Source organism: Silurus aristotelis (assembly GCF_946808225.1).
Source record: "Silurus aristotelis genome assembly, chromosome: 13".
Classification (NCBI taxonomy): Eukaryota; Metazoa; Chordata; class Actinopteri; order Siluriformes; family Siluridae; genus Silurus; species Silurus aristotelis.
Genome location: NC_139586.1, coordinates 10,249,123 through 10,263,260, shown reverse-complemented (window position 1 = coordinate 10,263,260; position 14,138 = coordinate 10,249,123). Strand labels below are relative to the sequence as shown.

At 39.8% G+C, this 14,138-nt stretch overlaps 1 protein-coding gene across 24 annotated transcripts in view; it reads left to right on the top strand.

Annotated features, from left to right (window-relative positions):
- adgrl2a (adhesion G protein-coupled receptor L2a) overlaps positions 1-14,138 on the top strand; it is a 119,090-nt gene that overhangs the window by 13,728 nt on the left and 91,224 nt on the right. For 9 of the 24 annotated variants that reach the window (XM_083558367.1, XM_083558366.1, XM_083558376.1 and 6 more), the window contains exon 1: positions 7,098-8,077. The exons of 1 other annotated variant lie outside the window; for it this stretch is intronic. The gene's annotated coding sequence lies outside the window, so the exon portion shown is untranslated. Of the gene's footprint in view, positions 1-7,096; positions 8,078-11,614; positions 11,861-14,138 lie in introns of those variants that run through there. 14 more of the 24 variants (XM_083558382.1, XM_083558381.1, XM_083558384.1 and 11 more) reach the window with 4 other exon arrangements.

The following is a 14,138-nucleotide window of genomic DNA, read 5'->3' as shown; positions in this document are numbered from 1 at the left end:
CTGTGATTTACACCACTGTAACGAAACACACACAAAAAAAATCCCTGACCCTCCGGCTATGCTTCACAGACTCCGAGAACCATTACGTTAGACGGATGATGACGAGGTAAATGACTGGAGTTTTTCGAATTCCGAATCGTTCGCGCGCCTTCTATTCGGTCTGAGACACAATCAAGAAATCCTACAATATATATGATCATTTTAAAAGACATCGATCGGACCCAAGTCATCATTGTGACATTGCGTGATGTTGCTGATTTGACAAAATGATTTGTCGGGAAAAGAAAATTATAAAATGATAGGAATATGTTCATGTTTAACGTATGACTAAAAAAACTATATGGGAGAGCTTTGGCATTGCTTTTGTGATATTGCCTATATTATCTCTGTGAATTCATTTCAATATTTTATTTTCTTGACGGATAATGGAGCCATTGGTGCCCTCGATCAAATCTATGGGTGAAAGTCGGTGAGTGGTTTCATTTTGAAAGCTGTTTGGTGAAGAGCGGAATAATATACTCCAGGCAAGGCACATTTCAAAAAAGGCTGTCTACACTTCAGATTTGTGTGTGTGTGTGTGTGTGTGTGTGTGTGTGTGTGTGTGTGTGTGTGTGTGTGTGTGTGTGTGTGTGTGTGTGTGTGGGTGAATGAATGGGGGGTGTTTTGGGGTGTTTCAGCACTACGAGCATTAATATTAAGATTCGCTCAGAAATTTCTCAAGGGCTACCGAGTGAGGCAATTGGATCGTTCATCTGCTCTGCTTCTCTATTGGTGCCCTACATATGGACAAATTCCAACCAATGAATGACAAGCGACCAGTGACATCACCGGCTTTATTCCACGCACTACGTGTGCCTCTCGGTTTCTTTTTATTTCGAGCCAAAGCAGTATTGGCATGAGCTACGTGCACACAAAAGAGCTGCATTAGTGTTTGAGGAGAGCTTTTTTATTTCTTGCATCCTAACATTTATAAATGACATCCTCAACCTTTGGAGAGAGGGAAAAAAAAAAGGAAAAAAAATAAAAAACACATGCTAATTGCTCCAAATGCCAGATGCCTAGTTTGTTTATTCAGGTTAACATTTAGTTCCTGCTGGTTGTTCTGTTGCAGGAGTCCCGCTGTTTCACGCATCAGCTCCTAAACAAGCAGGCCCTCTCCAGGGGCTGAACTCAATCAAATAACACACTGTAGCCTTACGGCAGCTTACAAAGGTGCTGCCACTGAACAAGCACGCTATATTGCTTACACACAAGCTGAACGCACGTCTACCATGTTGTAGAACAACGCTGATTTTTAAATACTCAACTTTTGATGCTATGTCCTTCAGTTATCATGACAGTATCCCTAATAGTTTGAAATAGACCTTATGTGAAAAGAGGGTTTGTTTTTGCTTTAAAAAAAGGGGGGAAAAAAAGAAAATCATCTAAGCGTACTCTGTATTCTCACGCGGATTCTACGGGTTAACAAAGTTTGACAGGGAAATGACCACCGATCTAAAATGAGGATTATTTCCATTCGAAAGAGGACTCCGTTACTGCATGTAGCCGTTTGAGATTTTGTTGACAAGGGTATCTCTTGTGCACTGTGTCCATTGTAGTTTCACAAAAGCAGAATTAACATTAAAATCAGAGCGGTTGAAGGAAGGCTCCGCTGCACAGTGAGCCGGTCCTATAATCCTATCTTCCTAATGGAGTCAGTGTGAAGCCTGAGCAGCAGGGATGTCTTTTGTGGCAAAAATGAATTTCGGGCTCCGAACCATACAGAGGTCACTCTCTTTTGCTTGAGTTATATCCTCTGGCTGTGTTTACAACTGCTTGCTGGTAGGTGGTATTTTTCAGGGCAAATCTCGAATTAATCGAATGCCAGTTATCGTTCTTGCTGTGGAAACGTCGTAAACGTTGCTCTCGCTCTTGCCGTTCTTTAGCTTTTTTTTAAACCTAGCTTAGGCTCCCGGAGGACTAAGGTCGAGACATTAACCCGAAAAAAAGATATTTGTGCACATCATGCAGCAGGTATAGTAACTTTTCTTTTCTAGTTTTAGTGAAAACGAAAGCAAGTGCGATAAAATCAATTTAAAACTGATTAATGGTGTTGCATAATTTAAGGCCTTTGAGCCTAAATCAGCACTGAGACTGTATGCTAAATATTGCTGTGGAAATGTACTTCAGAACGAATGAACTTATATACTCATGAACTTATATACTCATGCAGTTTTTGAAATATATAGTTAATATAGTAGTAAATGCAATAACTGCAGAAACTGCTCAGTCAGTATTTAGCAATATATATATATATATATATATATATATATATATATATATATATATATATATATATATATATATATATATATATATATATATATATATATATATATATATATATATATATATATATATTTTGTGGCCCATATAAAATTTATGGGAATGAGTTATGACATCATCAATGCTCATTTTTTTTAATTTTTAATAGTATGTGATAAATGGTATCTCCAACAAAAACAAATTCATTCATACCCCTTATTTCACATCGTGCTCCAGTGTCTATTCACAACATACCCTTTCTTCTTTTCTAGGTCCGTTAAAATACTATAACAATGTAATCACAAGATTCATGTTTTTGCTTCATTTACTCGGATTTCCTAAAAGGCCAAATGATTGTAATTAAGATTAGCGTAATAAACCGAAGCTGTTGTATTCATTTTGGCCATTTTACGCATTGCTGAACACTCGCTGAATCTATTTTTGGACAATAATGTTTTATGGAAATAAGTTATATGTATTTGGAATTCAATCGTTCAATCGCTCTTTAATACGAGTCCGCAAGAAAGTTGCTTTTAAATTAGCGGAATTAATAAGAATTAATAAGAAGGAAGCGCTGGACACACAGTACATTACAATTATGCTTGTGTATGAAAGAGGGTTTTTTTTCCCCTGCTCAATTAAATATTCAAGTAATCATCTATTTCTTAAGATTATTGACCTCTGAGGAGCGGTTCTTTTTTTTCCCCCTTCCTCTTATTATAACATTTGCCTTAATTAATATAAAATTATTGATTAGCTCCTCCATTATGGCAGGAGTAAAGCACTATTTTAGCAGCATTATTTTTTAAAGAAGTCTATTAGTTTTGAATAGAAATCCATTTATGTTACATTCCTAATACATTTTTTTGGGGGAACAATGGGAATGACTGCAAACCCACACAAACACATTTCAGGAACTGGCTAAGTATTAGCAAAGTCTCTTGCTGCATTCTATGACGCAACATAAGGACCGTAGCCCTAATATTCTCCTTGTCAGCTTCCTGAGATTGATCGATCTAATTAACAAGTGTGTGGAGGTGTTGCATAATTACCATAATTAAAAAACTTGAAACCTATAAGCTAATGTGAAGTGCACTTTATAATTAAGGTGCTCTTTATATACGAGACCATAATGATATGGTCGTGTCTAACGTATTTCTGTCTAAAATGGATTTATGATGGAATTACAAAGGAAGTTGTGGTTTTGGTTTGTAAGTGTGTTATATATATAAAAAAAATGCACATGTGGGTGGGGGGTGGGGGGGGGGTGTTTAAGAGTGTTTTCCATGTTTAAACAGATCTAATATGTTGTTTAGATAAAACATTAGGATGCTTAACTGACTTAATGGGTACAATACACATTGTGGTTAGAGAAAGTTTACACGTATAAATTCAATCTGTGCGTGCGGTGCGTTGCGCATTTCACGCATGAACGCGGCTTCATGTTCGAAGCTAATACACGGTGCATAGTATAGTAGTTAAGATTGGATTTCTGGCAGCAAATCAAAACATTGTAGTAGCAAACAGTAATACTTGCCTTGAGCGAACATGCCAGGCCATTGAGACTCTTATTTTGTTTCACCTACACGTTTTAGACCAATTACGATTTCCCAAATCCCTCAGAAATATCATATCCGGTGGGTACATTTGAAAGGGTCCTAAAAACGTAAAATTACTCATAGAGTGAATTGCATTAATTCTCATTGTCACAGAGCGCTACAACGCTCATGTTTCAATTTTAAACGGCTACGTTTACCTCAGCGAGATGTAAAGCAAAGTGGAGTTGCTGGCTGCTGCCTTATATTACGGGTCACCATATATCATTCTTCTTGATTGAATGCAACGAAAGCACATCTGGTTCCACTTGGCTGTCGCCCGTCACCACATCGAGCTTTTTGGGGTTCGGACTTAACATCTAGTTTTAATTACAGTGACTTTAATAACAGTTGCTAAACCATTTACCTTTGCTTGGATTTGTTTCACAGATATTTGCTTTAGCAGATATCGGATTTCAGAAAGAGAACGAGCGAAAAAGAGAGAGAGAATTGACAGGACACACACACACACACACACACACACACACACACACACACACACACACGATATGTTAAAGAAAACAAGGTGCACCAGGAGACATTTTCTGGAACGGCATTTGTTTGCATAGTCTTTTCTATTAACGGTCAAGATTTCTGACATTTGTGTAATCCAGAAACCAACGTGGTCATAAAGGCCGTTAAATTAGAAGTTCCTCCGAGGCCTGCGATTACGATTCTGTTTCAAATAACCCAAACTCTTGTATTTTTATTGTGTGCGAAACATAGACAGTAAAATATTTAGTATTTTAAAAATTCACTTTTTCCTTAGTGTTTTTTTCTAACAGTCAATTATAAAACTATAGGGTTGATTTAAAAAAATCCTCTCGTGATTATTTAAAAAAAATGTAAGATAAAATGCCAAATTTGAATGAAATTGAAAAACACGTAGAAGGTAAATCGGCAGACATTTTGTTTTATTTCCCCTGCTATAACAGAGTCTGACTAACTGCAGTGCTACACTGAATTTCAGCACCAGAGATCCTTTGAGACAGAAAGCACCTAATATTTCATTACTTAGGTCCAGATATTTCAGCCTTATTAGGAGGCTATTTAGGTTTGAGGAATATTTCATCTTTGAAAAGCTCTACAGAACGGAAAATGACCCGTTACGATTTTACTAAAAATATCAGATTGAGTAATGGTCCTATACATTCGAATGTTAATTAAAAGGCGGTCTAATTTTTTTACTTTTAATAAAAAAAATGGTAAAAAAAAAAACATTTATTTGTAGAAACTGATGCAGAAAATGTATAATATATATAATATCTGGTGTATATACTGTATGTACATTCACTACATATATGTGTGTATTATTATTATATTATTTATTATTTTTTAACAAATTAATCGTTTTGTTTTTTTTTTGTTTGTTTTTTCACATTTAGAATATGTTGAACATGAATTAACACTGGATTACGATGTTGGACCTGTGAAGATGCCAATAAGTATTAATGAAAATGTTTAAAGTCTAAATCTGCCCATATTCCACACGAGGATTTAAACCGGAATTTAATCAACGTTTCTCTAAATCCTGCATAAACCTGGGAAACCAGAACAATCTGCAAAAAAAAAAAAAAAAAAGCTGCTTGAAACCAAAAAAACAATCACCTGGACGTTCATTCGTTCCAATGTTTGGATCGTCTGAACGACTACTTAAACACCGTAATTCGAAAAGTTTTTCCGCCAAAAAGTCGTTGAAAGTGAAGTTGTAATCTTACGTAACTTCATAAATATTTAACTCGTTTATACGCTCATTAATTATTCTAATGGTTGTCATTTACCTAATGGAGATTCATCGTGTGCATGATGACACATGGTATAATATAATCGATTTATATTCTCATTTTCAGGCGCCGGTAAGCCCCTATAAAATTCTCGATCAGTATTTAACCCTTCCTGGGGTCATCTCCCGCAGAATGCTGCACATATGTTTTTACGCTGATGCTAATGCATACACATCGGTCCTGCTTAGAGAAAGAATGAATATTTGCCATGGTGTGACCTTTGTTCCATCTGTTTTCTCTTTTGCCCCCTGAAAACGGATCGATTATTATGTAAAATTATGCTTACGAAAACACCGCCGTCCCCGTCTCATCCTCCAGCTTTCACCTGGCATGTGTGACTCAAAATTCATATTTTCTCCTGAGCAGTTAGCAGACATGCAATATTAAAGCCAGGTGCAGAAAAGCCCTGGGTCTAGCCATGTTGCGGGTGCCATTTTCTCTAGGTCTGGATCGCATGCTCCAGTGAAAGAGCTGGTTAGAGTTGTTCACTGTGCTCTGGCCTCTTTTATGGAAGGCAGACCGGGCCATTGTGGAGCACCGAATAACTGAGAAGGTTTTTATTTTTTTCATTTTCGAAATAATTTGGCTTGAATGGGATGAGCACCGAGAGCTTGCCTTCTGCCTCGTTCGTATTAGCTCAGCTCAATACTGTCTCGGCTTCGGCTTTTCCGTTTCTGATTGGGGTCGAGTTAAGGAAAGGAGGAGAAAAGGGAGAAATGGGGAAAAGCAACCTGCACATTTTCTGCCTTATAGTGTAGATACGTATTAGAGTTACAGCAGGGGGAAAATGGCTACGGTTAGTGGCTGAATAGAGCAGGCTGCCTCCTGTGAGAGGGTTCGAGACCCCCGACTGTCCGTTTCACCTCCCCCAACACCACCAGCATGTTAGCATGGAGGGCCATGTTAGCGGGTCAAACGGAGTGGAAAGTTTTCGCCAACAGTGGTGTAGATAATCTGTTTTACCTTAACTACTCTACTTCTTTTTTCTTTTCTTTTTTTCTGTTTGGCTAAAACAGCCTTTCTTTCTTTCTTTCTTTCTTTCTTTCTTTCTTTCTTTCTTACTATTTTTCTTTCTTTCTTTCTTTCTTTCTTTCTTTCTTTCTTTCTTTCTTTCTTTCTTTCTTTATTTCTTTATTTCTTTCTTTCTATTATAATTTTTTTGTTGTTTGTTCTTTCTTTCTTTCTTTCTTTCTTTCTTTCTTTCTTTCTTTCTTTCTTTCTTTCTTTTTATTATAATTTTTTTGTTGTTTGGCTAAAACAGTTTTCTTTCTTTCTTTCTTTCTTTCTTTCTTTCTTTCTTTCTTTCTTTCTTTCTTTCTTTCTTTCTTTCTTTCTTTCTTTCTTTCTTATTATTTTTTTGTTGTTTGGCTAAAACAGTTTCCTTCCTTCCTTCCTTCCTTCCTTCCTTCCTTCCTTCCTTCCTTCCTTCCTTCCTGTGTGTGTGTGTGTGTGTGTGTGTGTGTGTGTGTGAGTGTGTGTGTATAGTACTGTTATACTTTACTCTTTTTTTTGCTCTCAGAGTAAAAACTCCTCACAAAATTCCGCTTCGCTCCGCTCCGGATCTCCACGTCACGTTTTCGCATCTACTTGCCCGCGTCTCGCGCACCATCCGGCGCGCTCCGCGCTCTGTGTGTGTGTGTGTGTGTGTGTGTGTGCGCGCGCGCGCGTGAGTGTGTGCGCGCGTGCGTGCGGGCGGGCGTGTGTGCGCGCGCGCGCGCCAGCTCTGCCATCCTCACCTTTTCGGAAACGCCGCTCTTCCCCCGCGACGAGAGCTCGGCCGCCGAACATCAGGAATTCACCGCGAATAAAAAGACACACACACACACACACACACACACCAGCGAGGAGCTGTTTGCCTTACACACGCCAGGCTGTTTTTGTTTGTTCTTTTTTTAAATAAATATAAAAACAAACACCTACACACACACACACACGTTTTTTTTTTTTTTTTTTGGTGTTTGCTTCCTTTACCCACAGATACCGAGGAGGTTGCCGTTAGATGACCGGTGTCGGTCACGGTTCTCTCCTCCTCCTCTCCTTCCTCCTCCTCCTCCTCCTCCTCCTCTCTCACCACTGCTCTTCACTTCTTCGCATCTTTCTCTCGACTTTGAGAAGACCGGGAAGTCAGAAGTGAGTCAGACTTTACGCGAACAGTCGGACACATACGCACACACACGCACACACACACACGCGCGCGCGCGCACTCGCACACAAACACACACGCGCGCGCAGACGCACGGAAAGATTGAGAAAGCCAAAGGTTACCGCGACTCGGTGTCTCGCGCCGGCGGTGTATCTGAGCATGTCCCGCAGCCCTGCGGTTCTTCCTACCGGACACACTCCTGCTCGCCTCGTCTGTGCGCTCCGAGCCGCGCTCCACCGAATCAGCCGCAGGTAAGTGCGCATATCCCGGTTTGTGCTCCATATCCCGGTTTGTGCTCCATATCCCGGTTTGTGCTTCATATCCCTTTTTTTTCTTTATATTCCGGTTTATTCTCTGCTTGCGTTCACACCGCTTTTACGCGGCTCCGAGTTCGGCTTGAGCGCAAACTTTTTTGCTTTCGCGTCTGAGCGCCTTTTAATTCTCATTCACTCACACACACTCTCTATCACACACACACACACACACACACACACACACACACACACACACACACACACACACACACTGGGCTTTAAAGTTTAGGTCACCCAGAAGAATCTAAATGTAAATGCAAATAATACGAATCATAATAATAATACAATAACAATAATAATAATGGTGCGTTTTATTAAACTGAATAAGCGGGTCTGTTATGGGGGGAATGGAGGTGGAAGCGTGTGTGATTAAGAAGCGCCGGTAATGAAAACACGAGCAGATGTGGATAGATGCGACTCCTGCGCGCGCTCGTAACGAGAGGATGAATGGGGTCTATTAGCGCGTGCGGCGCGTGGACCGTCTGCGTCTGCAGCAGCGTTATTATTATTATTATTTCTCCCCTCTTCCTTCATTGTTGAATTGCGTTTCTACTCAGGCATCCATATAATGCATTTTACACGTTTGGAGTTTGTATGACGTGAAACTCAGGTCTTGGTTTTGATTTTCTAAATGGAAAGGTTTGGATTCAGGAACACGATAAATGAGATGACTGGATCGAGGAACGTATAGGAGATACACACGAGACATTAGAGGTTGAAATCCTTTTTTTAATCCATGGGTTATTAGAGCACGTTTCGTCATAGCACTGTAGATCACACACACATCATGCACACACACACACACACACCATGCACAGTGAAAGGCATTAAAAGTTGGCAGTGTTGACCTTCAGTGTTCGATACATGGCATGACTTCAAGCCAAAATTCATTCCCCCTAGTCTAGACAGTATTTTCACCGAGCATGTCTGTGTCTCTCACTCAGTGCACCGGATACGAGGGGGGGCTGAAAGTTTTTTTTTCCTGTTCGAATTTTTTCCTTCGGCCCCGATATATCTATAGTACTTTGATTTGTATGTAAAAAGTAAAAAGATCCAAGTGAAATGGGTGTGCTTTCTTTTAAGCGGGAAAAAAAACATTCAACCTATGCGTGTATGCCTATTACACGATAATAGATTAGTAATTATCCAGATTATTTGTGTTACACTGAAATGGACTATTAGTCTGTCTGAGGCAGATATATGGGTAAAAAAAAAAACATTGCGATTTCGTACCGCTCGTATTTCACTGCGCTTGGCATTTTGGCTCTGGCCTTTGCACAAAAAAAATGTTTTGAATTCGTGCACGTGTGAATGCGGCCTGTTTGAAGCCGTACCATTAGCATTTCAAAGTGGCCCCTGCGCGTTTCAATAGGAGACGCTCCAGCCCCGTGCCCTTTAGTTTTAGCGGGCCCTGTGGAGCGGGTGGGTTAGGAGGCGTGCGCTCCACTTTCTCCCTTCCTTTGTGTTTCTGTGTGAAAACACTGTCCCATCCTGTTCTCCTCCGAGGTGAAACTCTCCCGGGCGTTCTCCTTTTTTCCCCTTTGAACTATCAGTGAGTTTTGCGCACGTTCTCAAGGAAGGCGAAAATAATTTATGAGTCGTCCGACACGTAACGCGCGCACGCGGTGCGTTCGGAGCCTGTATGCGTTTTACAGTAGCATCATCCGTTGCCATTTTGACACCGAGCTTTTCTGCTGTGTAAGTTTTGGATGTCTGACGCAGTGATCCAGAATGTGAAATGAACGTGCATGTAATAACTGCATCGTTGTGACCGTGTGCTACAGAGAAATCACACTTTTTGTTTCTTTTTTTTTTTTTTTCTGAAAGGCCTGTCACCAAAGCTGAACACTGTCGATTTAATGTACAATTTTACAGATCGATGACGGTGTTCTTTTTTATATATAGTTATATCTGTCAAGGGCATGTCGCTGGTGTTCTCCTCTCTATATGAAAATGAAGAGCTGCAGTAATATGAATACTTTTTAAGCCTTTAATGAGCACTGAAAGCAAATATTTGGGTAAAATCTCACAAAGGGAAAGCCTGTACAGACCAAAAGGAACTGGTTTCATTTACAAGGCACAAAACGTCCGTTCTTCTCTATCACATGCATCGACAAGGCCAAATGATACCCGGAAGTGGCGCGTGCTTTCGATTTCGGCACGTCGTCAGCTCGGTTCATCCTCGGTACGTACGCATGCGGACGTAGTAGCGGGTGAAATGAAATAAGATATACCTTTATACGTCTCACGGCGGGGAATTGTCTCTGTTACAGCAGCAAAGAAAAAAAATTAGCAAATATGTAAACAAAAAACAATTGGAAACGTAATACAGTATATAGTATATACACAACACAATGTATAAATACAAATATGCATATGAGTGGTGCTTCACCCGACTCTCCCTCAACACTGGCCTTTTTACTGCTCGAGTAAAGAGAGGGCGCAAGTGATCAAGCAGGAAAGGGAATAGCCTGTACGCAGAAGTGGAGAAAAAGTGATTATACATAATCAATGCCATTTCCTTACAGCTGAGCCATGCACAGCACAATGTAATAATCTCAGATCAGAACGTTTCTTTCCCCGGTTTTACTCAGCCGCATGTTTGCACGCGTTACGAATCCGTGCCGGGCTAACGACAGCTCACGGTTTTGAAACACACATACAAAAGCACAGATATTGTATTTTATGGGACACGCTCGAGTCAGGGGCCTTCGTGGGCTGATTTTACAATGGGCTTTATTAGGATTTTTTTTTGCGATAGATCATCGGCCATGTGATGCTTGAACACTCGTGGCAGGACGTGGCAGTGCCCTTTTTGCTGTATTTGAAAGGATTTTCTGTTGTGCCAACTCGTCTCCTGGCTTCCCAAGCAGGGGAGAAATGGAGGCTCATTCCCTGCTGCTTTAATTAGTTTGAGGAGCAGAACACTGGAGAGCGGATATGAAATGAAAAGAACGGTGTTTCGAAAATACTTCCATGTCATGGTCAGCTGGTGCTTCTGTTTCGATGGACATGTGGGAAAATGCATCCTCTGTACATTTAAATTTAAACATTTAAAAAAAAGTTACCATGTGATAATATAGTCTATTACTTCTGACAATACTATAATAATAATAATAATAATAATAATAATAATAATAATAATAATAATAATTATCATATTATTATATGTATATATTGTGACCTTTTTTTGTAGAAAAAAAACTATATATATATATATATATATATATATATATATATATATATATATATATATATATATATATATATTTCCTCAGACCCAAGTGAATTTTTTATTCATTTTTATTTGAATGCAAACAAAATGCACAATGACGATCTCTCCTGTGAATTTGTAGTGACATCATGACAACTTTCTGTCTCAACGTTTCTAAGCAAAATTAGAAGGCGGGAAAAAAATCAATTTCTCTGTCATGGAAGAGAAGGCGGATGCAGAAGTAAACACTGGCTGTGGCCAGACTACAGCAGCTCGTGGCTGAAAGAGGGAGTGTGAGAGAGAGAGAGAGAGAGAGAGAGAGAGAGAGAGAGAGAGAGAGAGAGAGAGAGAGAGAGCAAGGGAGAGGCTGGGGTGGCAGTGAGAATTTGCAGACAGCTGCCAGGGAGAAGGGGTTGTGTCTCCACCGGCTTTCACCACAGCGCATCGCATCCACATTTTAAAGCCCCATTTTCGACGAGACAGACCTGTTATTTCAGGACGGTGAGGTGAGATGGGCTGCAGCGTTTTCCCCCCACAACGCTGTCCTTGACAGAAGTGAGGGGGAAAAAAAAAAAAAAACTCAAACGGAAAAAGAACGTAGACTCCATACAGCGTTTGAAGTTTTATATCATAGCTAGCGGGTCTATGAATTTTTATTTCTCCGAAAATAAAGTTCTGACAGAATAAAAAAAGAGCACATTTGTAATTGGCGAAGCTTCGGCTCGGCAGCGTCCACGAAGAGCCGGTTTCATTTGAACTCGCTTTGCACACACAGAAAAATTCGTTTCTTTTTCTCCCTCTGTGGATGCTGCGACTGTTCATTACAACCGCTCCGGCTGATCCTTCTGCTTTGTTTCCTCAGCACTCGCCTTGTGCTATTTCGACTTGCACCGCCGACGCAGACCCTGTCCAGTCGAATTCACCTTGCCATGCAGCGTCGCTTAATCCTCAGGTTTATCCGAAAGCTCATGCTCTTCATAGATAAGGCTCCTGCAAATGAGCAATCCAAGCTTTGGGAAAAGGTTTGAGCTGCTCATTGGGCATGGGCCTTGCGAGCTTGAAAGCAACACCAATATTAGTAACGGGTTTAGACCAATTTTGGCAAGCGGTTATCAAACATTAAGAGTTCCCGCGATCGCTAAATGAAAATGTAAATCGTACCGTGTAGGCAATGGAAATTGCGGAACTGTTTGTGATGGAAGCGTTCGCCACTTTATGGTGGTACTTTAATTTCAACGCTAACAAGGCGTATTTGGCGCTTGCGTTAGTTGACATCGAAACGGCTTGCGTATACGACGCACTTGCATTACGCAGCGAAGGAACGAAAGGACGAAGAATGCGCCATATCTTTTGTCTGGTTGCATCCGGATGCTAGCAAAGCCAAGGGTGTGAAGCCACCGTTGAAAAGCGTAACGCAAATCAGGCGTCACAGAGCAGGTAGCGATAACCTCTACGTTCTTTTTTCTTTCTTTTTTTCTTTTTCACAGGCTGGTGTTTTTATATGCAAGAATGCTTTAAAAAAAAAAAAAAAAAAAAAAAAGAATAGTGCAATATAAGAATTCCATGTTAAGCTCTGTCTAATGGTTTAGTTCCACCGCAGGAGATATTCCCCTATCCGTCGTTCACACATGCTTTTAAAAAAAAAGAATTATTTCATTATACAAAGCAAGTTTTATTTTGAAGGTTTACTTCTGGTTCTGTGCACTGGTTTGAAACTGCATGCGTTGTCTGCTGGGTAATTAGTGTTTTGAAAATGTACATTTATAATAGCTCTGTCCTGAAAGTCTAGACGTTTCTGCTTGTTGAATCTTTGCAATTTTCTCTGTTTAGGAATTAAGTTGAATACAGATTGTAGATAAAACTTGGGTAAGCAGTAGATATGAACAGGAGCATTCATTGTTTCTGTCTTAAATTAACTATGCAGGCTTTTGCATATATATATATATATATATATATATATATATATATATATATATATATATATATATATATATATATATATATATATTCTCTTTTATACTTTTCTTTTAAGCTCTACAGCGATATACATCATTTGTTCGTCATATTAATTCCGACATTGTTCGAATTTGATTTAAAATCCAATTTGAAAAAATAAAACAAAAATCGAAATAAAGGAAACATTTCAGTAATTCAGAGGTATTTGTGTGTTTGTGCAGTCAGTATTTCTGTAACCAGCACGATTGAAAACTATGTTATTAGAATTTCATTATCCTTTTTGTTGACTTTTACTGGGTGTCCTGGCCGGTGTGGTTTTCCCGGACAGCTCAGGGACAGCTGTAAAATACAGTAAACAAGGGAGCAACGGTTAGCACTAATAGCCATGTTGTTGATTTTACCAACCCTGAACACACTTCACTCTGCAGGGACAGGACACCTGCGCCAACAACGGAGCCTTCTGTTTCGTTTCATTCGCCTCTCGCCAAGATGGTCAGGTGGTGATAACTACTGTAGCTGATATTCCTGCTATGATTCATTTCTGAGCAAGTTTGGCTTTTCTGAAGCATTCTTTCTCGAGGCCTGAGGGCAAACCTCAGCAAAGCAAACAGTCAATGTTTTGATTGTGTGCACATCAGGTATCAGGCAGTGATCTTAGAGAACCGAGGCATGGGTTTCAGGCAGCATGCCTCTTTCCTTCTTCCAAGAATAAATTAGTATTAACCAGCAAGGGAAAAGAAATAACGCGATCTTTCTAATTAGATAATAAGGAGTTTGTACCAAACACCACAAGACGTTTCCATTGATCAGCTCAGGCAGTATACTCAC